The sequence below is a fragment of the Dasypus novemcinctus genome, chromosome 18 (genome assembly GCF_030445035.2).
Source record: "Dasypus novemcinctus isolate mDasNov1 chromosome 18, mDasNov1.1.hap2, whole genome shotgun sequence".
Taxonomy (NCBI): domain Eukaryota; kingdom Metazoa; phylum Chordata; class Mammalia; order Cingulata; family Dasypodidae; genus Dasypus; species Dasypus novemcinctus.
Window position 1 is genome coordinate 30,777,786 of NC_080690.1, and position 24,771 is coordinate 30,802,556.

The window sequence follows — 24,771 nt, forward strand, 5'->3', positions numbered from 1 at the left end:
AGAGAATAATCTAGGAATTAAATAGCACAGTGACGGAAAGAGGTGGATGAGAATTGTGGTTTTCGGTACAGATGCAAGAGTGTTCTTTGTGAGCTAGAGCAAATGTGTATCACTATTGCAGGGTGTTGGGAATGCACAGGAAAAATACAACTGGAATGACCTATGGACTGTGGTTAGGAGTAATAATATAATATTCTTGCATCTATGCCAAAGATGTACTATGTTGATAATGGGGCAGTATGGAAAATGTGAGCCAAATGTGTACTATGGATATGGTATCAATCAGATCTGTAACAAATGTTCCACTACAATGTGGTGTGTTGATAGAGGGATGTGTCTTGGGAATTCTGTATATATGCATGATTGTTTTATAAGTTTACAACTTCTGCCATAAAAATATATTTAAAAATTAATAATGTATGTTGGGGGAAAAACCAAATGTAAGTCAAGGACTATAATTAATAGTTAGATTTTGACAATATTCTTTCATAATTTGTAACAATTATCTCATGACAATGCAAGATTTTGGTGGAGGGTTAATGTATGAGACCCCTGTATGATGTTATGCATGTTTGTTTGTAAGGTCACAACTTTTACTATACACTTAATTGTTTATGTATGTTCAAATATAAATGACATAAAGATAATAATGATAGGGAGGGTTGGGGGAAAACACTTTGGTTAGTAGTAATATTTTGACAATGCTCTCTAACCATTAGTTAAAAAGGTTTAAGAACAATGTAAGGTGTTTATAGTAAGGTGAGTTATGAGAGTCCTGTATGAGGTGATATATGTTTGTTATGTAAGTTCACAACTATTACTATACATTTATTTTTCATGTATATTTGTGTGTGGGTGATATATTTCAATAAATTAATATTTTAAAAAAAGCTAACTCATTTTATGATATCTGCTTTTGGCAGCCTAGCAAGGTAAAACAGGCACAAACCTTGCTTTCCACCCATTCCCAGAAATAGTTTAGAAGCCCTACTAGGAATGCTCTGTCATACTTTATGATCTTTGTACATGTTCTTCTCTCTGTCAGGATTAACTTTACCCAATCCCATTGGCCTGGTAATTATTCCATTCTCTATTTCCCTATACTTATTCATTCAACTGTTGTTAATTGGCGATTTCCTATGTGCTAGGTGGTCCCTTAAGTGCTAGAAATTCAGGAATGAGCAAGATGTGGTTTTCACCATCATAGTGCTTATAATTTTGTGGAGAAATACATTTATTTGGGCACACATGTTTGCCATCATGATCCTTTATACATTTTACTGTCATTGAACTACATTATGGTAGTTATTTTTTCATAAGAATTTCTTATGTGGATAGTGCTAATTCCTGGGGATAATCAATGTGAAAGGCAAAAGCTCAGTCCTTGAGATATTCAAGTGCTTGGGTTATAAAATGCTTAATGCAGGTTGACAGTATGAATCAATGAGTGAATAAATGAACATTTGGCTGGCCAACTAGATATTTTTGGAAAGTTAAAGAAGAAAAAGTTCAGATAGTGGTGTGGTGACCTATTGCACCTGGAAATAGGAGGAAAGGCTTCCAAATAAACATGTATGTAGTTATCCAAAATTGAATGCTAAATATTTTTCTGGGAAAAGGGTGATAAATCTTATTGGAAAGTGGAGCAAAATCTCTCACATGGAAAGACCACATTGATAGGGGTAGGTCAGAAGATAAATTCCTTTACAATTTTAATTTATGCAGTGATTGACGATCATTTTGATTTTCTGTGAAACTAGGAGAAAAACATATCAGAAGCTATTCTGTACAGATAAAGAAACTGGCTTTTGAAAATGAGCTTTCACCTATAGAGTAGGCTGCAGAAGCAGACAAACCTCTAGGTATGGGTGTAAAGTTTGAGAATAACTGTGAAAATGGGTGCTGAAATGCAGGTTACCAGGGCTCCCCCAGAGATTCAGCTTTAGTAGATCTTCTGTAGTATTTTGCCATATTCTGACGCAAGTGCTTGATGGTGCAAATTTTGGGAAGCATTTTTTCACGCAGGTGCATCCTATGATTAGACTGTTGGACATTCCTGAGACTCTTAAACCCAAGCAATAAGAAAAAAGATGCATTTCAAGAAATATTTTTCTCTTTTCAATCTTGGGAAAGATCTGCAAAGCTTATTCCCTGAATAGCTGATGAAGCCTTTATACTAAAGTCTCCCTGCGGCAGAGCTATCAACTCCAGGGCAGGACTCAGCTTTCAAGTGTTAATGATCATCAGTCCCTTTTTACCCAGAAGGGTGTGGCAAGCCCCTGCATACTCTTTGGGACTAGAAACTGAATGCTCTGGTGTGTGCCTGACATTCTGGGAACTGTCAGACAGCAAGGCCTTTCTTCTAGGGTTTAGGTTTGCCTTTTTTTCAAAATCACTCTTTCAACTATTGGCTGCATCTAATCCAAAGCTCAGTGTTTCAATTTTTCTCCCCAGAAAGAGAGTTTGTAGATTTGTCTGGGGTACGAGTAGAAGACAGAAGGCTTGGAGTCTGGTGTACCTGAGTTCAAACAAGGGTCTGCCAATCACTAGGTGCCTAACAAATGTTACATAATACCTCCAAACTTCCTCATCTGTGAAATGGGGATAATAAATCTGACATTGCAGGGTTAATTCATTTAATCTACAGATTTATCTTGAGAAACAATAGGGGGCCAAGCAACCTGCTAACAACTGAATAAATAATGAATAAACACTCAGGATGTTTGATGTTTGGAACTTAAATGTGAAGCAAAGAGGGTGCAGTGAAAGATAACAGGCAGTGGACTTGGCACAGTGGTTAGGGCGTCTGTCTACCACATGGGAGGTCCGCAGTTCAAACCCCGGGCCTCCTTGACCAGTGTGGAGCTGGCCCATGCGCAGTGCTGATGCGCGCAAGGAATGCTGTGCCATGCAGGGGTGTTCCCCACGTAGGGGAGCCCCACGCACAAGAAGTGCGCCCGATAGGGAGAGCCGCCCAGCGTGAAAGAAAGTGCGGCCTGCCCAGAAATGGCGCCGCACACATGGAGAGCTGACAAAACAAGATGACGCAACAAAAAAGAGACACAGATTCCTGTGCCGCTGACAACAACAGAAACGAACAAAGAAGACGCAGCAAATAGATACAGAGAACAGATAACTGGGTTGGGGCGGAAGGGGAGAGAAATAAATAAATAAATAAATCTTAAAAAAAGGAAAGATAATAAAGTGAAAGGGGAAGATGTGATTACCTAAGAATAATGAAAGCATCTCCTTGGGGAGGAACATATTTAAGCTGGGGGAAGTTCAGCAAATAGGAAAAACTTGAGTAACATCCTAAGTTAAGGGAAACTTCACTAGTGAGAGAAACTGAGACAAAGTCAATGGCATTGGGAAAAGCAGCATGAGATGTTTGCAGAGGCGAGTAGGGGCCAAATCCAGCATAATCTGAAAACCCAGAGACAGGACTCTGAATTTTGTTCTAAATGTATTGCAAAGTATTGAGGGTCAATACTTGGCATGTTCCAATTATGAGAATTATATATGATATCTCAGTTTCTGGTACATAGTAGTTATTCTAAAAATAATAGCTCTTAGGGAGTCATGTTCACAATGGAACACCTTTAGTTTCTGAGCATGACAGAATAATATAATTTTATTGGTTAAGGAGATGATCAGTTATTGATTGCCACAAAAACTGCCAATCTGTACAATCCCAAGTTATTGCACTGGTGAACTGAGAATAACATTTTTAGCAAACACTGAGAAAAGGTTAAAAGGCAAATTTTCCCACAAAGCAATGGAAAAATGTGTCCAATAAGCAATGAGAGAAATAAAATATTTTTTGATCAAGAAGTTTTTATATTCACAATCAGATTATACCCTATAAGGAACAGAAATTTCCTAAGTACCTTCTCTATAGATGTAGTGGTAGACATTATTAATCCATCGCTTGCCAATAAAGAAGCTGTCATTAAGAGTGGTTAAGTAACTTTTCCAAAGACATCCAGCTAGTTAATGAAGGCAGTGGAAAGGCAACTCAATATGCATGACTGTTTCACTTATAGTATATACCCCTGTAAACTCCTAAAATATAAAACTCTGTAGTTCTCTTTGGAAATAGAAAACAGCATAAGTAGTCAAGGGATAAAGGTATCACTAGAAAAGGAAATGTAAAGTTAAAGCTATTAATTATTAATGGAAGATTAAAAGATGACAAAATTGAAATATTGAATATTTCTGTTGGGTCTAAAGACATCAGAAGGGAAAAGAACTTGAAACCTCATGGTGTTACAGCAGAGATAAGTCAGGTGATCACAGTATTGAAGGCTAGGATGTGAGAAAACTCTGAAAAGGAAGATTTATTTCAACTGGCCGGGCCCAGTGGACTCTTGTCCAAAAAGCCGAGTCTGGAATAGGATTTTTGGGTCCCTTTTGTGCAAAGGATGTAGGAGTGGGGAGTCAAATGGTACTTTTATGCAAATAGGACTTTCTTTGTTAGTTTCTTTGAGTTTCAAGTGTTTGTCAGAGTACCAGATAGGTTTTGAATTAACATATCTGCCGCATTCCAGGTAAACTTGAATTAACATATCCCTCACATTCCAGGTAAGCTTGAATTAACATATCCCCCACATTCCGTCTGTATGTAAGTTCGAATACACACCCAGTATGCATCTTCCCTATAGAGCCTATATCACTTAATTGGCTTTCTGGGAACTTGGCATACTTGAATATAGAATAAGATAAGTTACAATTCATGCTCAGGCCATGTTACTTGCCCCCTTTGATGCCTGCTTAGGGTTGTTAAGCTTCTGCATCACTATTGTCAGAGTCTCTCTGGACTGACTGGTATGTATAAAGAGCCATGAGATGGACAGCTGTCTGTGTCTTTACTATGCCATTTATTAGGGCACATATTCCTGCTTATGATGAAAGGGAAGAGGCAAGGAAACATAGTGCCTCCTCCTATGAGGAAGGCAATTACTCCCACCAGAAACTTGAAATTGTCTGCTATTGACTGCCAGTTTCCAAAGGGATTACTTAAATTCCAAACATTCCAGGTCTGTAGTGGACCATGAGCAATTTTTATCATTTGTTTATAATTTCATCAATAACCATTCCAGTACTGTCTAGTTCAAGGCAGCAATTAGAGAGATTGAATTTTCTGCAAACTCCCCCTTCAACTGCCAGGAGATAGTCTAGGGTGAGAAGGTTTTGATAGATAGTGTTTCTGAATTTAGTTTGCTGTTGGCCTAGTAAGTGTAGAGCATGGGCAGTTTCATTAGTTATTATTTCTACCATGGCTTGTAAGTGGATGATTTGGTTTAGAAAGTAGATAGGGGTTCAATAACCCCACATGCCATCCTCCACCCAAGTTGCTGGCCCATAGTACTGGATTATATGCTCAGGGGGCCATTCTTCATCTCCAGGTAATGACAACCCTTTTTTCTCTTATGTTTTGATATACTGGTTGGCTCAGCTCTTTCCCTTCTGCTAAGGGAATGAGGAAGAAGGTTTCCCACAAACCCAGTACAGACCCTTTGGGGCAGTAAAGGGGCCCTTTGCACTGGAGTTCCATACTATGATTGATTTGGGGAAAGTACAATTTATGAGCATGAGGTCAGATTCATTCCATGTTCCCCAAGGCTCCATTGTATTGGTGGTGTGATTTTGGAATCTTCCCCCCATACGTGTTAGGTTTCCAACAGATATAGAGGAGTTTAGGCATACCCTTGAAGCATAATATTTTCTTATGACAGAAGTTTGCAAGGGCCACATACCATCTCAGGGGATGGCTGGGAGGCCAGTTTCATTATATGGTTGGCTGTAATTGTATTCTCTAGTTTCCCAGGGCCATTGGTCTCCCATATCAGTACCTCCACATACATAGCATGAGGAGACATTTAAGGTGTCCCTACCACCTCAGCTAGGCTTATAAAGAGGTTTTTTGCTACTTGTGGAATGGAAAAGGGTCTTTCAATTTCTTTGTAGAAGTGGAACACAGAGTGGGCTTTGCTTATAGGCTCCTGGGTCTACTCCTTTACCAACATTGAGGAGGCCCATTTGGACTCCCTGGGTGTGCCAGGATTCAGGGTTAAGGATGGTGAGGTTTAAGGGCTTACAATGACCATATGGACAGTTAGTCAGGGCTGTTCCTTTGGTGAGGATGGCTGTTTGTCTAGTTGTGTCTGTGTCCCAGGTGGCCCATGTAACACAGGACCCATAGGGGCAGTAGTATGCACCTATGTATTTGCACCAGAAGCCTACCCCACCTTGGGCTGCACTTTTCATTTCTAGAGCACACGAATACTTATTGTTATGAGTATATTCCTGCTCACAGTTGAGCCCTCCACAGTCAGTGTTCCATGGTATCCCAGAGTCTATAACCTGACATGCGTCAAATAGGAGGGACATTAATTGGTTCCAGCTAGTGACTGGGGTTGAGTTAAATAGCTCCCCATCTTGGTTAAATGCTCTTATTTCCCATTTATGGGATACTGTTGGAGACTTGAGTAATGGGTTATTTGGGCATATGTTACAGACACTATAGGAGATTCCCTGAAACTGGCAGTTGTAATGTCATGATATATTAATATGATATTGACATGGGACCTAGTTCGCACTTCTTGGATACATGGCTTATACTCTGTGGTGCCAACCTCGGGAGGGTCAGGGCTAGGAGTAGGGAAAATAACTGAAGGGACGTTGTAACTTGGGTTAAACCAGATTCCTACTCTTTGGCTATGCTTAGACCAATCAGCTTTTAGGGTGTGATTGGAGCAGTGCTTGGTGTTCCATCCTCAACCTTCAGCCATGTGTGGACCAGTCAGATTCTGGATTGTGACTGGAGAAGGGTTCGGCATTTTGTTCTTTCTCAGGATGAGTTTGGTTGAGTTGTGGGTATCTGGAATACAGGATTCTGGGGCAGCTCGCTTGACCCAGCTATGGTGTATCCATGGGGTAATTTCAACTACTTTAACTGCAGTGGGGTGGATAGAATGACAAAACAGTGTCCTTGCCATTGAGGGGTTAGTGGAACTGATTTCCAGTCTTTGATCCAGCCTGCATCTCCCAGCTTGTATGGGTATTTGGAGCTTTTTAAGCTAATGGGGGCCCTTTCTTGGACCCAGTGGTGCAGATTTTGTAGGGTTTTTCCTAAGCTAATCATTTGCTGAGCTATTGATAAGTTTCCTCTTTTTCTGAGATCCCCTTCTAAATCGTGGATTAAGGGGAGGCCTCCCAAAGAGGATTTCATAAGGGGTTAGGCTTAGCTTTTAGCTTGGTCTGTCTCAAACTTGGAGGAGGGCACTTGGGAGTACTTGCACCCATGTTAGCCTAGTTTCTTGGCAAATCTTAGCAATGTAAGTCTTTATTGTATGGTTTTTTCACTCTACTTTCACTGAGCTTTGAGAACACTAAGCAGTGTGTAGTTTCCATCAGATGCGCAGTGCTTTGGCAATCTTTTGAGTGATTTTGGAGACCAAGGTGGGTCCATTGTCAGAGCCATTTGAGAGGGGTAGCTCACATTGAGGAATGATTTCCCTGAGCAGAACTTTGCTCACTTCTTCAGCCTTTTTGGTCCTAGTGGGGAAGGCTTCCACCCAGCCAGAAAAGGTGCAAATGAGGATAAGGAGGTTTTTGTAGCCTTCGGATCTTGGCATTTCAGTGAAATCAACTACTAGATCTCTGAGAGGAATATTACCAATTCACTGGACTCCTGGGGCTACTGTGGGTCCCTGGCAAGGGCTATTCTTTGCACATAACACACACCACTAGCATATGGCATCGGTGATAGCAGCTAGATTTGGGATGTAGAAGAATCTTTCTAAAAAAAAAAAAAGTATCTTTCTAACACTTCTTTAAGATGGGTTTTTCCCAATTGTGCGCTTTCATGATAGTCCTGAATTATGGTTGTGACTAATATTCAAGCCATGACTATTCTGTGATTTGGCAATATTCACCACCCATTTACTCCTTGTGTCCCGTTCTCAGAGAGTATCTACTCTCTCGGCTTGAGTATATTGCAGCTTCCGGTGATTCAGAGGCTGCAGGACGAGAACAGGCATTGAATACTGGAGTTTCTGATAATTAAGAGGTTGGAGAATGAGGGTAGTGGCCAGGTTTTTAGACAGGGATCCCTCCCATGCTGCTCTGTTTGCTTCGGTGTCTGCCTTCTGATTTCCTTGAGCAACGGGGCTGTGGTTTGTCTGGTGTCCCTTGCAATGCATCATGGCCACTTTGATGGGTTCCCAAACTGCTTCTAGTAGTTCCAGAATCTGTGTGCCATAATTAATGTCCTTCCCTTCCAAGTTAATGAGCACTTTTTGTTTGTGTAAGTCTCCATGCACATGCAGGATAAGGAAGGCATATTTGGAGTCTGTGTAGATGTTAACCTTGGCCCCAGACAGAAGTTGTAGGGTTCAGGTGAGGGCAATGAGTTCAGCTTTTTGTGCTAATGTGTTATCTGGGAGGCACTGGCCCTTCATTGTGGTTTCAGAGGTCACCACAGTGCATCCCACTTGCTGGTCACTACCCTGAACACAGCTACTCCCATCCATGAAGAAGTCCATGTCAGGATTTGGTAGTGGTTGGTCTTGGAAGACTTGCCTGCTGGAATACACCTCTTGCAATGTCTCCAGGCAGTTATGGGTTGGAACCTCTGGCTCAATGTGTAGCAGGGTAGCAGGATTCAGGGTTTTTATGAGTTCCAGCTGGACAGATGGATTTTCACATAATAGGTTTTGATATTTAACCAGGCAATCATTAGTAAGCCAGTGGGATCCTTTGGCTTCTAAGATTGTGATTACTGCATGTGGAACCCAAACAATCATAGGCTGCCCAAGAGTTAATTTTATGTCTTTTAGTGTTAGTATTGCTGCAGCTGCTACAGCTTTCAGGCATGAGGGCCATCCCAGGGTTATAGTGTCCAGTTGTTTTGACAGGTAGGCTACAGGTTTTTGCCAGGAACCCAGGTACTGAGTGAATACTCCTACTGTGATACCTTGGTGATTATGGATGTAGATAGAACAGTTTACTGAGATCTGGAAGCCCAAGGCTCAGTGCTTCCATCAGAGCCTGCTTGAGAGCACTGAAAGCATCTTTCTGTGGGCTTTTCCAGAGCAGGGGATCACAATCTCCCCACTTTGTGGCTTCATACTAAGGGCGCATGAAATTGAGGATCCAACTGTGGCAGAATGCAGTCATTCTGAGGAATTCTCACAACTTTCAGCAAGTGCTGGACTCAGGGAGGCTACAGATTGCTTCTTTTCTTTCAGTTCTAATTCACAGAGCCCCTGTGCCATTTTATAACCTAGATATTTGACATGAGGTAGGCAGATTTTGGCTTTTCTTTTGGACATCCAATAACCTTTTTGTTGCAGATGTTTTAAGAGGGCATGGGTTCCACTAGCACTTTCTTGGTAGGTGGGACTTCCAAGGATGAGGTCATCTATATATTGGAGGAGAAAACAATTATGACTTTCTGGCTTAAAAGATCTGAGATCACTGGCCAGGGCTTGTCCAAAAATAGTGGGCACATTTTTGAGTCCCTGAGGGAGCTGTGTCCAGGTTAGCTGTTGTTCTTTGCTGGAGCTTGGATAGTCCCACATAAAGGTGAAAATTGGTTGACTGTTGACTCTGGGGTGCTATCCAAATGCAGAGGAAGGCATCTTTAAGACCTAGGTATGAAAAGTAGACTACTGATGAGGGTATCAAGCTGAGGAGAGTGTAAGTGTTGGGGACAGCTGGGTGTAGGGTCACTACTGCTGAGTTGACTGCTTGCAAGTCCTGGACTGGGTGGCAAACCCCATGAGCCTTTTTAACTGGGAAGAATAGGGTATTCCATGGAGGCTGGCATGGCTTTAGTATACCTTCATTCAACAATCTCTGAATATGTAGCTGGACTTTTTCTTGCACTTCATGTGGAACTGGATATTGCTTTATGTTCACTGGGCTAGCTATGGGCTTTATTTCAACAACAATTGGAGGAATGTCATGTGCCATCCCCGTTGGGTTGCCCTCTGCCCATACTTTGGGTACATCTTTGAAGGGGAGCTGTGCGGCTGTAGATTGGCCAGCTTTGCAGAGGGAGGGTTAGCGCTATTTTCAGAGGGTTTGGTGGTTCCATTGTTAATGTGGGTTGCCCCATGTCACCAAAGGTAATCTGAGCCTCTAGTTTAGACATCAGGTCCCAGTCCAGGAGGGGGACTGGGCATTCTGGGAGATACAGGAACTTGTGAGTGATTTATTTAACCCCAATGTTACAGGTCCTGGCTTGGAGGTAGGGCCGCTGGATGCTTTTACCAGTTGCCCCTATGATATTGCCTTTTCTTTTTGACAGTGGCCTGATTGGCCTGGTCATTACAGAGCCTTGAGCCCCAGTTTTGACCAACATATATATCGTGCAGCCCGCAATTTGGACTCTGACTGCAGGCTTCATGGCCAAGAGAATAAGAGCCTGGTCTGCCCTAATAATCCTCATCACAGCCCTCTATTTCCACAAGTCCAATGAGCTGATTTGCAGGTTTTCCTTCTGATTTTTTGTGAACCCAGGGTTTAGTTTGCAACACTCTGCCTATTCTACTGGCTAATGCTTTGGCTGCTTTCTTGGGGGCAATGAGGTCTAGTGGCCTGTTGGGGTGCTACTTCTTCCAATGCCCTTCCGCCTGGCAGGACATGCACTGATTTCACCACAGAGTTGAGCCTCCCCTCCTTGGGGCAGGAGCTTCCCAGTGTACTTTCCTTGACACAGAATTGCTTCTTTTGACTATTGCTGCTGCAAGAAGGTCTGTTTTCTTTTTCATTCTCTGGTTTTCCTCTCTCCTGGTTTCTACAGTGTGGTTGACATAAATCTTGGTGGCTACCTCCCTGAGCTGGGAAATATTCATACCAGCAAACCCATCTAACTTCTGTAGCGTTCTTCAGATGTCAGCCTGTGATTGGGCAACAAATGCTGCATTGAATATTGTTTGGCTTTCAGGAGTGTCTGGGTTAAACAGCATGTATGCACAAAATGCCTAGCACAGTCTCTTATAGAATTGAGCCCAACTTTCATAGAGAGTCTGTAGGACTTGGGTGGTCTTTGCCATGTTTACTGCCTTTCAGCTCCCAGCTCTGAACCCTTCAACTAAGGCCCTATGGAAAGTTTCTAGTTAGTTGAGCCTAGTTTTGTCTTTGGGATCCCATTGAGGGTCCTTGTCTGGGAACTGTGTGTGGGCATATTGGTCACTGTCCAGGGTCCCCTCAGGTGGGTGCTCTTTGAGCCAGGTTAGAGCCCCTTGTGTGACTCACATTCTCTCCTTGAAGTTGAATAAGGTCATGAAGAGTTGTTTATAGTCAGCCCAGGTGGGTTTGTGGGACTGTATGATGGACCGGAAGAGGTCCATCATAGAATGAGGCTTCTCCTAGTATAGTGGTGTGTAACTTTTCCTGTTCAAGAGGTTGGTGGTAGTGAAGGGTTGGTACATGAATGTTCAGTTTCCTCCTTGAATCTGGCCATCTGCATCATAATAAATTGGAGTTCAGGCTTCATGGAGAGGTAGCTGTAAGGCAGCCCTTCTTCCTGCTCCACCTGTCCCCAGGGCTCCCTGTGGTCTGAGTTGTCATCTTTCAGGGACTCCTTCCTGACTGATGGTCAGCACTATGCTGCCAGGGGCCAAGATTGGTGGAGATAGCAGTTGTGGAGGTGAAGAGGCTGCATCGTTTGGATAAACTGGCTGTGGAAATAGCTGTGGGGGTGGCCATGACAATGGCTGCATCGTGTTGCTTGGAGAAGGTGCAATCACATGCACACAAGCACCCAACCGCTCTCCTTCCTTTCCTTTCTCAGACCTAAAGAAGATGGCTTCCTCCCTTCTCCTCAGAAGTACTAGGGTCTTCTTCAAAAGCTGATCAGGCTCCCCTCCTTGCTTTTCAGAATTAAGCTTTTCCTGCACTATGCGTCCAGGGGTTTTACCTGTCTGGCATGCAGAGCTCCTTGCTTTGTTCTCAGGGTCTCTTTTGAACCCTCCACTGCCTCCAGTTTCTCTGGGAGGGCTCCAGTGGAGTCTACAACCTCTTTCTGAACTAAGGGGAGTCCAGTGGTGCCCAGGGCTAGGGTTTGCCTAGACCCTCCCAGCCTTCTCGGAGGCATCTGAGAGGGGCAATCAATTGTTGCCACATCTGGCTTTCTCAGCAAATCCTGGACGAGCCCTTAGAAATGTTGCAGCAGGGACAACTCAGGTAATCGTGGTATTGAAGGCCAGGATGCTTCCTGAGAAGGAAGATTTATTTTGACCAACCACACCTGGAGGACTCCTGTCCAAAAAGCTGATCCCAGAATAGGATTTTTGGGTCCCTTTTATACAGAGGCTGTAGGAGTGGGGAGTCAAATGGTACTTTTATGTAAAAAGGACTTTCTTTGTTAGTTTCTTCAAGGTTTAAGTGTTTTTCTAAGTACCAGATAGGTTTTGAATTAACATATCCCCCACATTCCAGGTAAGCTTGAATGAACATATTTCCCACATTCCAAGTATGTTTGAATTAACATATCCCTCAAATTCAGTCTGGATGTAAGTTCTAATACACATTTGGTCTGCATCCTCCCTATAGAGCCTATATCACTTAACTGGCTTTCTGGGAACTTGGCATACTTGGATATAGAATAAGATAAGTTTGAATTCATGCACAGGCCATATTAATGGGACTGGATTAAGCCAAATCACATGTCTTTTAATAGAAGCATGAACTAAACATGTTTAAAAATTGGTAAGGTCATTCAGCATCTGAAGTAAAATGGAAAGACACTTTGTCCCTTCAAAGAACATGCAAACCAACTCTGTGGTTTAGTTTGGGTTTCTGGATTTAACAAGTCAATCTTAGTTTGTTAGTAACCACACTCTACTAATATACTGTGAAACAATTTAGAAATATAGTACAAACTAAAATGTCACAGGAGATAGTTGAGTGGAATGAAGAGGACAATTGCTCTTTAATCAGAAGTCCTAGCTCTGCCATATACACAGCTTAAGTACCTGTTCAACTGAAAACTGGCCAGCTTCACTTTCCACCACATTGCCCTCATTAGAAATGTGAATAATAATCACTTTCATGAGGTAATGAACATGAAATTACTATTGACAACTTATAGAAGTAAATCACTTTTTAAAAACAACTCAATAAAAGGGGATATAAAAGGTCATATGGAATATAAATGTCAACAATAAATTAAGTAGATACAATCACATATTCTTCCTTCATATAACCATTTCTTTTCAAATTATTTGTTTCTTGTTATTTTTTTTCCTTCAATTTTTCTTTTCTTTGAATTGCAGACTGATGTCTTTCTTTGTGGAAGCCAGTAGATGGCTCTCTGGTGTACAGCCACCAAATGTAACCAAAGACTTCCTCTTAATTCATTCTGAAAATGTATAATTATCTCAAGCAAGGACATCTTGAAAGCTTGTATAAAACCCTTATCACTGCCCACCTCCAAGCCCATGAGTGTACTAACCACAATGCTGAAAAAAGCATTAGGAGTTTAATTTCTTCTCAAAATTCCAAGTCAATAAAAAATAATGGATTTCTCACATTTCTGACAGTTTCGCAAGGGAAAGTGTTCTTTTTTTGTTGTTTTTCCCCCTCCCCATAGTAAGCAGTATTCATTAGAACAAGCAAGTAACAACAAGCAAGTTAAAACAAGAAATAAGCATGAATAATTTTAAGTGGTCTAAAATGGCAGACTTTTTGTCTTTAGATGACCAGTATTAACATGTTAAACGATACAAATGTTTAGTGCTTATTTATTTCAACTCAATATTATCTTTTCTACATCTCATTTTAGAAATCCGAAAGCAACTTTGTGCCAAACTCTACTGAAGTCATTGTCACATACATTAAGCCAAATTCCCATCTACCTCATAGATTAACATGTGGCTTCTGTTAAATAATTATTATCTTCAGGTTTCATAGGTATTTCATGTCATGCTTACTATTCAGTTGAATACATTATACTCAAAATTGAGCTTGTGGTTTATTAATCTGGGAGAGAAGTTTATGATACCCTATCATGGATCTCTGAATTTAAACCACAAACCATAAATGTTTGAATAAAAGTTGCTAAGAAGACCTTTATGTACTTAACACTTAAACATAACTAGATAACAATTTATCTTCAGCTACACATTTGCTTTCACCAAAGGAACGCTAAGTTTTCTATAAACACGGTTTATTAGCAATGAAGTCTTACAATTTGGAGTGTTACTCAAGGCTGATAACTAAATGAATTAATTATTTAATGTGGCTTTAAAGTTATTTGTGACTTGATGCTCCACAATCCCACAAATTTTAACATCAAAAGCTAGATGGTGAAAATAAAAAATAATTTTTTAAACACTCACAGTAACCTAAATTTGAAATGGAACAAGTTGTTTGTGCATGACCCTCTGTAAAGAAAGAAAGTCAACCAGCCTGGGTTTTAAGAGATAGAAACCCTTTGAGAAAAGAAAAAGAAAAGGAAAGGGAAATATCTAAAGACACTGGATTTCTATCTAGTTGATCCAGAGCCATGTTATTGAAAAGGTATCCCATGTTGCTTCCCACCCACTAGTTCCTTTGCTCAGAACTATTGGACAATTTTGATACACTGAACTATTACCCATTTTTTCCTTCTAATCAAGACAGATAAGAGTTATACTTATGGCAATGCATGTCTGTAAACTCAGCCTAAATTGCAGACCAAAGCCTGCAATTGCAGACCTGTTCCTATGGCTATGATGATAAAAAAGTTAAAAATTTAAAAATTTATAAAAAAGCATTTTAAAACCAACTTAAATCACTAGTGCCTCATAAATTTGTTAAGACTGTTAGGTTGATTTAGTTAGGTTGAATTTAGACTTATTTGGATTAAAGTTATATGAACCAAAGAACAGAAGATAGGAATATATAACAAGATTTTCCCGACAATGCTCCGTCACACACACACACACACACACACACACACACACACATTCCCACACATATACACATATATACACATATACACACACAGACTAACCTCTCTTTGTTCTGGCAGTTTAATTTATTTTCACTTGTCTTGAGGGATTTCTAGCACTCAACTCAACTGTTATCATGTACTGATCTTTCCAAAATCTAAAATGCAAATGAAATCCAATTGACTATAAAAAAGGGAAAGATTATCTGTGCCTGACAAGCTACACACAGTTCCTTGCACTTTTCCACTATTCTTCATTATGTACTATTGTTCATGTGGATGTAGAGGCTGTATAAGCCTCTGTTGGTCTGTCCCCTACCCCCCACTGTCCCTTGTCGATTTGCTGCCTTCACGCTGTGCTAAATCATTGAGTTCTTCTCCAAGCAACACCTTTCATTGATCATACCAGAGGAGCAGCTTCTGAAAATGTTGATTCAACTCAGTGGGGAAGATAGGTCCCATGCAACTGAAAGAGCCTGGCAGAGACTCTTGAAAACACCACACATACTAGTTCTCATTGGCACTAAAAGTAATCACCACCTCTCTCCCCTTTGCCTTGTAAGAAAACTTCTGCCAAGTCCACAAGCGATCCCAACTCGACATAAAGAAGGGCAACTAGAAAAGCAGTTGAATGATACTGCATGAAACACCTGCTTATTTCTGCCCTTGCACTATTCACGTTCTCCCAAGAGAATCTAACATCCAGCTGCTCTCAGTGTTGTCATGCTTTGCTTGGATTGTAAACCTGGAGAATTGAGATTAATGAAAAGTACTTTTGCCACTAAAAATACCTTTCCCAAAGCAGTGATTTCCTAACCCACAACTGTTTAGAATGGCATCGTTTAACAATGTTTGTAAGTCATAAAACATGCATTGGGCTGATGTATGAGTTTGTATCTTTGGAGGAACTAGAATTGCAAACAAACAAAAAAAAAAACTACGGGAGCGAGAAAAGAAAAACGTTTTAACAGATGTGTTCACTACTAAATAGAACACACAACATGTGCTGCAAAATAAAAGAACCATTTGGCAACATAAAATATCTTGGCATCTGTGTGAGATTTGTAACCACAGTAAAAATATTGATACGGGTCATAAAATTCAAGTTTTTTTTATTCTTGTGCTTCTGGGTGACTCTGCTTTGAAAGACTTTTGCACTGCAGAATTGTTCTTGTTCATCAAAGACATTTTATGACAAGTCTGCTTTATGACATTGCACGATTGGCTCGTTTACAAAAAGTAGATGTGAAAAATGAAAACATTTATTAATCCCAAAGCAAGGCATAAACTTGACATCTTAAATGAAAAGAGAAGAAACTACACAGCTTGGACTCATTGATAGGATGATGTACTTACAGGAATATGATCAGAGAAATGTCACTGAAACCTGAGCTGAGTTTCTTAGGATTCTATATATTCTTGGAATTTAATATTAATCTTAGTTATGAGAAAAAGTCATGGATAGGCTAGTTCTCAGAAGAACAATCCTGATAAAAGGTGCTGTATGTAAAAGTAAATAATATTTTAAAACATATAATTATCATATAAATACATTATCACCTAAATTGTATGATATATAACGTTTTTAAAATGTTATTAAATATAAAATATCTGTGGTATTTTTAACTTAAATAAGAACTACAGTATTATAAAATATACTATATTATATATGGAAGTAAATAATATAGCAAATGCACATACTTCATGAAAACAAGATAGTACAGTAAATGCAAAAAATTTTTTCCATTCTGCTCACAAACAACTACTACCTTAAACTCTTAACTGTTTCTTCTGGTAGTTATCTCTACATTTTAAAAAATCTGATCTTGCTGCTATTTCCTATCTTATTGATTTTAGACATGGTTGAATTTCTAATATTAAAAATGAATATTTAGTGTTCTTGCATGAACCCCCACTGTATTTACATCAAAATTATGAGTTAAATAATAAACAGTTATATTTACATTTTAAAGTACATTATGCATAAGGTAGTAATAAAATAATCATAGTATAATGTTTGCTCAGAATGAACAAAGTATTGCTACTTCCTAAAGTTTGTAATTTGATTTGCACCTTTCATTATTTCATTCTAAAATCCACAGGAAATGCAAAAACACATGGCAACTTTTATCAGTTAATTTATTAAAAGCTCTCTCCTCGCCCACCTCCAGAAAATTCCCATCTAAATCCTAGTTCCAAGATGTGCTTCTTGAAGCCTCCTGTAAGGCTTTTTGTGTGTACTGTAAGGGTTTTTTCTGAGCCTCTGTATAACCATCATCTTAAAATTTATCTTCTCCAATTTTTGGTAGTTCCCTTCACTTTTCTTATGTGTTGCAGCTTCTATTCCTAAATCTTTTGTCTTCCCGGTTTTGGTTAACTCCTTTCTTTCTTTGGAACACATTTTCTATTATCTTCTTGAGAAATGGTTTCTAAGAGGCAATTTCATTTTGAGATCTTGCGTATCTAAATACATCTGCATTTCACAGTTTGACTGGGCATTGAAGTAAAGTTTGAAAATCAATCTCCCTACCATCAGCATTTTGAGAACATGGCAATGTCCATTTCTGAGTAATGTCATTACTTAGTGCTTCCTAAAGCTTTTAAAGATTTTTTCCTAAGGTGTGTTAAAATTTCATGATGGCACATCTTGTGGCAGTGTTAGCAGAAAACTCTGGGTTCTGGGCTTCTAAGGTCTTGGCTTATGCCACATAAAAGTGTTTAAGGACATGCCATAGTGTAGGCAAGGGAGTAAAGAGTTTATTAAGAAATGAGAAAAGCATACACAGTCCTAGACATGGACTGTGGGTGTGTTAGAAGATGAGTCCTGCACATGGAGCCCCTAGTTAGGCCTTCTTTAAGACTTTTACTCTTCCCCTTTCATAATGTTGGGGAGGGGCCTCAGCTGTTTGCTGTTCTGATTGGTTGCCCCTCCTATTATCTCTCAGGGGGTCGAAGGTGAGGCCTCTTGTTTAAAGATATCTGGGCTTCCTCTTGATCCTGGAAAGAGTTCCAAATGGGATCTTGTGGCCAGGTCTTGCGGGATTTTTGCACCAGGCTTCCCCTCAGGAGTTTTCTGGGCTGGATCTCATAGCCATGTGGTCTACTGATCATGAGGTCTGCTGGCCCCCAGCCACTTGCCCTCTTTCACTATACTAACCTCCCTCAATCTCAGCAGGAGTATTTTATCATTCATTGTGTTGGTTCATGTGGGCTGCTTTAATATGGAAAAATGTGTCCTAACTTCAAGAATATTTTCTTGTCTTCAGAACTTTTGCAGAAATTCTGGAAAAACAGAAGAGAGAAAAGGGACTCTGGGATTTTATAAATTAGATACTGGATCTTCTGGATTAATCTTCTAATTTGCTTATTGCTTCTTTTTGACTTTCCATCTCTCTTGCTTCCTGAGATATTATCTTAATTCTATCTTGCAACACTTTTTTGTATTCTGAGTATTTCTGCTGTTTTATTTTTAATTTCTAAGAGCTCTTCTTTGTTGTTTTGTTTTCTGATTCCTCCTTTTTCAGAGAATTATCTTCTTAAATCATGCCTGCTATAACTTCTCTTAGCTCTCTGAAGATATTGTCAGATTTTCTAAAGTTCCCACGTTCTCTTAATTATCTCTTTTCCCTCTCAGTTCCTTTCTGTTGTTGTTATTTGTTTAGTCCCTTTTCATATAAAACACTTTCCTCATATACAGGGCAACCAGAGGCCTTCTGTTCCTATATCCCCCCCCCCCCCCCCTTTATTAAAGAAGTTGTGGGTTTACAGAACAATCATGCACAAAATTCAGAATCCCCATATACCAGCCACCATCAACAGCTAGTATTGGTGTGGAATATTTGATGATAGCACATTTTTATAATTGTAGTATTAATTAAAGTCCATGGTTTAAGTTAGGTTTCACCTAGATCTGGCTTATTTAATGCAGCATGATGTCCTCAAGGTTCATCCATGTCTTCACCGTGAAGAGCCCCACATCAACCACATTTAGATCACATTAATCAATTGTTTGAATCAAAAGATGCCATCATATTCTGAGAATTAAACTAGAAAATTGTACACAGAATTAAAGAGGTAGAAGTAGACTTAAAGTTTCCCTACAAAGGTATGACCAAGTAATTTAGACTAAGTAGTCTAAGATGACCTATTTGTGGTCTCAGGGAGGCAGAACTAAAGTGCAATTGAAACTTAGTAAGTGTACTTCTAAACAATTGCATTAAACACTGTCTGGAGAATAACAATGTGAACAAAAGAGGGGGTTCTCTTGATGAAACACAGATAAGGAAAACCCAGGGAGCAGTACATTGGCAGGAGTTGACTACTCTAGATTACCAAAGTGTTAAATTGTTAGGATGGATATAAGGGCATGAAGGGAATTTTGCCTGTAAGATTAATAAGCTCATGCTAAGATCTCAAAATTTGGCAGTATTACACCAGAAATCGTTCTCTGAAATTCACCTCCTATTCAGAGATGTCTCTATAATTATTCTGCTATAACCATGATGGCCCCAGGGAGCACTAGTCACATTTGATCATCTGCCCAGATGTGGCCAGCAGCCTTTCCCTTGATTTTTCTGTCATACAGCTGACACCAGAGCAGAATTTTAAACAAGATCATAGTAAATAGTCTGAGGAATTTTTTTAAAATGTTGGTAAAATAATACAAATTATATTCAACTGGATTTTTTGGCTTATTATTTTCAGGGGACTTAGATTTTGCTATAGGATTATTTCTGTCCCCTTTGCCAAACAAGCAGAGACCAAATTCTGAAGGATCAAGTGAGGAATAATGGATGTGCCCATGTTCAGGCTTTACAAGGAGCTCCTCTCAGCCTCTTAGATTCCTTATTTGTAGCATCTACTGGATGACTGACACAAGTAACATATACACCCTTTTGCTGGATCTTTATTCATGAGGGTTTGTCCTTTTTCTGTGGTACCAAATGGAAAGTCTTATCTGAAAACATAGTAGGAATCCAAACTAAAAAATTATATATACAAAGTAGCACAGAAATGCCTTCTTTATAGGAAATAAGCAAAACAACTCAAATATTTAAAGGCACCTGTACTACCACTCACATTCTCATTGAGTGATCATAATAAATAACCTTTGATTTAACAGGCATATATGTTACATTTGTACTACAAAAGGAACAGCAACAATCCTCCAAGTGCAATGGCAAAGACCAGAAAAGAAGGAAGGTCCAACAATGAGCCCTTGATACTAATGACTATGCCTGTAAACCTGAGCACCTGAAATAAGAATAAAGCCTAGAGCTGCAGGGTGCCTAAGAGTTACCTCCTGAGGGCCTCTGTGTTGCTCAAATGTAGCCAGTCTCGAAGTCAAACTCAGCATGTAAATGTATTGCCTTCCCCCCAGCGTGGGACAGGACTCTCAGGGATGAGCCTCCCTGGCACTGAGGGATTACTACCAAGTACCAGCTGATGATGTAACTAGAAAATGACCTTGAATAAAAGGGTCAACATGGACCAGCAGATTATCTCAGTCTACATATAATACCAGGAGTTAAAAATGCTTTTTGACCTGAATAAAACGGGGAAATGGAAAGGACAAATGAGTTTCTATGGCTATGAGTCTCCAAAAAGAGCTGGGAGGTTATCCGAAGGGTTGCCCTTATGCACACCTCAGCAGAGTCCCAGAGACAGATAAAGTAGATACAACCCCAGGTATTGGTTCTTCTGAGGGCTACAGAGACCCACAGGTTCTATGGTCATGGCAGATGGAGTTCAGTGTCATGTCATTTGGCCCTACTTTGGAGTTTGTGTTTCTGTGTGATGGAGCTGGACTCAGATGTGATCTTTGCCCACAAGTCTCTCCTGTTACTTTTACCGGAACTGTAGTTGGTGCTGGGGTTTAATGTATACCCAGGGGACCTGAATCTCTGGACTGACCATGTGATAGCCAGGCCCTGAGCCTCAACAGACTTGCAACTCCTACACTCTGGTTTATTGGACTTACCCCACTCGTCTAACATGGAGGTGAAGAAAGCCAACCACCACACCATGGAGCCAAGAGTGCCTGCAATTGAAAGCAGGAGAATTTGCATCCAGCATCCATGTAGAATCTAAGCCCCCTCTTGATAGAGATGTGGAGTGGACACAACCATTCTAAGTTCCACAGGATGGAGGAATAGAGTATGGATTAGAATGGACTTACTGATATTCTATTCACAAACTATTGTGATTAGTAATCGAAGAAAATGTGGCATTGGTGTGGAGAAAGTGGTCATGGTGGCTGCTGGGGGTAGGGAGTGGGAGGAAGAGATGTGATGTAGGGGCATTTTCGGGGGTTGGAGTTGTCCTGGGTGGTGCTGCATGGACAGTTACCGGACATTGTATGTCCTCCCATGGCCCACTGGGTGGACTGTGGAAGAGTGTGGGCTATGGTGTGGGCCATTGACCATGAGGTGCAGCGGTACTCAGAGATGTATTCACCAAATGCAGTGAATGTCTCATAATGATGGAGGAGGTTGTTGTTATGGGGGGAGGAGTGGGGGGAGGGAAGTGGGGGGTACATGGGGACCTCATATTTTTTAATGTAACATTAAAAAATCAAATAAAGACAAAAAAGTTTTAAAAAAAGAGAATTGAGTTTTCTACATACATCTTACCACAGTGAGAGGCAATACTGATAATATCTTGATAAGCAAGAGGCTAATAAACAAGATAGTTTAATTTTTCATTTCTTTACAAGCTGATTTTATTCTTACTTATATTTTGGATTGTGCTGTAGTCTTTTAAGATGTTTAGTGAGAGTTAACCTCCGGATTCCTATCAATCTAGAAAACAGATTGTTTCCTATTCCTGCCAAACTGATAACTAAATCTCAGGTCATTGTGATTGATACGAGATGATGCTACCCTAGAAATTTTCTTGTAATGCAGGAAATTTGTCTTCCTTAGTGATAGTGGTAACCTGTCAACCTCCCACATCACACTATATCCAAAGGAAAGATGACACAGTAGAAACCACCAAGACAATGAGTAAGAAAATACCAGCATCACTCTAGATTAAGTGAGGAGCTATATTATTTTCAGAAAATTAAGGGAATTAAACAAAAAGCTGGTGCTACTATAGAAAAATGAGGTCAGAAAACTGTTTTTATTACAGATATTAAGGAAGGAATTTTTTTCCAAAATTGCTGTCTCTGTGTTTGCTGTATGACAAGTGTTGGCTCAAATACCCTCAAGTCCTTTTACCGGCAGAGCAGGAGGTGTGTTGTAAAAAGCAGTATAATCTCTGCCTATCAAAAACCATACCCAAGCCACTCACTAATCTCCCAAAGCCTGGGAACTCCCAGTGAAGCTGAAAGAGCCATGTATTTTAAATTGTTGTTAAATTCAGGACTGTCCTACTTTTGTCTCCAAGGCTTATTCTCTCTTAAGGATCCTCTAAATCTGACAGTAGCTTGACAATTAGTACAGTCTGTGATATGTGGACACCTGTCCATTAGGAATTGGACTGGAACCATCTATTCACTTTACCGAGGTTACAGAATAGGAAGTGACTAATATAGAGTAATGACTTCCAGTCATTACAGCTCAGGGTCAGTTTTAGGTTAGTGATGACGAACTAAAAAGGCTTGAGTCTCTTTACAAACCCCGGCAAAATGGAGAACCAAGTTAAGTCTATAACAACAAATGAGGGCACAAAGAGTTTGTCTGCACCAGGCTTTCATTGTCGATGTATACGAGTCTCACTGATGTCTTGAAAACTATAGATATTCGTCTAAGGAAAGATTTGGGGTCACGTTTCCCATGAAAAGTAGCTACTTCATAGTACATGCCATAGTATTTAGTGTTTTGAAAAATTATTTGATTCATACTTTTGATTTGGAGCTTTTCCGTATTATTGCCTTTTGTGTGTGTGTTTACTTTTCAATTTATAGGAAGATCTATGAGTTTTAACGCTTGCTTAGATCCACATAACCATCACCATAATCAAAGAATCCCCCTGTGTATTCAGATGCTCTCCTCACCCCCAAACTCTGGCAGAACACTTACCTTTTCTCTGGTCATATGGTTTTGCCTTTTCCTAAATAGATTCAGTAAGTTATGTAACCTTTTGAGATTCACCCGTGCTGTTTCTGTTTGTGTACCAATAGTTCTTCCTTTCTATTCCATGGAGGAACCACAGTTTGTTAATTCATGCATCTACTGAAAGACATTTTGGGTTGATTCCAATTTTTGCAGTTATGAATAACACTGCTATACACACACACACGAGAGAGAGAAAGGGAGAAAGAGAAAGGGAGAGAGAGAGAGAGTTAGTTTTCATTTTTCTTGGGTGAGATCCTAAGAGTGAGATTGAGATTGCTGGGGCATTTTCTAAGCGTATGTTTAACTTTTAGCTGTTAAATACTTTCTTTATCCACAGATAAGCAGATGGATAGATTCTGATTATAACTGTACATAATTACTATATTGACATTTTATGATTAAGTATTATGTTCCAAGCAGTGCTAGACACGGAGGACCCGGAGATGAACAATGCACTGAGTAGCAAATGAATGAACGAATGCATGAATGTAATTAGGGATAGACATGTGCTGGGTGCTGTACTTTGGTCAGGCTGTGCTAGGTGGGAGGACAGAATAGTTAGCATATTAGGCAGAGTCCCCGAGCTCAAAGACTTTATAACCTGTGGACAAAATGAATTTTTGACTTAAGTATTATGAAGAATCACTCTACGGCGCCGGCGCAGTGACTGCCCCTCCCGCTCGGGGTTTCCTGAGAGAGGAGGGGCATGCTTTGGGTGAAGTGGAAGTACTTCTTCCCTTGGCTGAGAAAGGAGACTGCAGAGCGTTTTTGTGCGGAGGTGGCAGTCTGCTCTATCCTCAACGCTTGTTCATTCCTCCTTGCAAGTCTTACTGCGAAGCTCTCGTATCTCCGTATCTCCGGTGCCTGCTTCCTAGGGCAGTACCTAGAGCACAGTGTGGTTGCAGCTGTGGGATCAGGCACCCCGTGAGGCCAGGGCAGGGCAGCACCATCTTTGAAGTAACTTTGCAGACTGGAAGGGGTACAGTGCTCCTTCCCTCTAATGCTGCTGAGTGGGTGGTGGGCTGATGACTCCTGATCATCCTGACTGGTCCTGACATCCTGACTGGTCCTGACTCCTGACTGGTGGAGTAAGAAGGCTGACAGAACCCGGCCCCTCAATGGTAAATTGGCATTTAATAAAGAAGATGAAGCCACCTATAAGCCAAGAGGAATGGAAAGTAAAATTCCAAAAATATCAGCAATTTCCAGAATTTAAAATCATGAACCATGATATGACATTGGCAGAATTCAAGTTCATTTGGTACATGGTGTACTCACACCAAATCTGGGGGCTCCTGGTAAGCCTCCCCTACGTCCTACCTGCTGCCTCCTTTTGGCTGGTTCAGCCGGGTGTGAAAGATGTGTTCTTGCCCTCTGTGGCTTAGTCTACTTCCAAAAGCTTTGGATTGCATGAATGTTACATTGAGGATATGGGGAATTTCCATGTTCCCCACCCCTCCCCTTCACACACTTTCCCCTATTAATGGCATCTTTCATTGGTGTGGTGCATATGTTGCAGCTGAAGAGCACTTGTTGAGGCATTGCTACTGTCCATGGTCTTTAGTCTGCATTATAGTTTGCACTTGGAGTTGCACTATTTTGCAGGTTTTGATGGTTGTGTGGTGGCATCCCAAGCAGAGGGAGAAGCATGTAGAAAGAATGGGACATGAGATTATTGTGTTCCAGAAATTCAGCATACACATGTGAATAGAAGAGTATCAGGAGATGGCAGGAAGAGAATGATAACAGAACTTTGTAGACCTGGCT

The 24,771-nt window shown here is 40.4% G+C and overlaps 1 pseudogene; it reads left to right on the forward strand.

The window, feature by feature from the left end:
• LOC111761762 (heme A synthase COX15 pseudogene) overlaps positions 1–24,418 on the forward strand; it is a 107,331-nt pseudogene extending 82,913 nt beyond the window's left edge.
• The last annotated feature ends 353 nt before the right edge of the window (positions 24,419–24,771 follow it).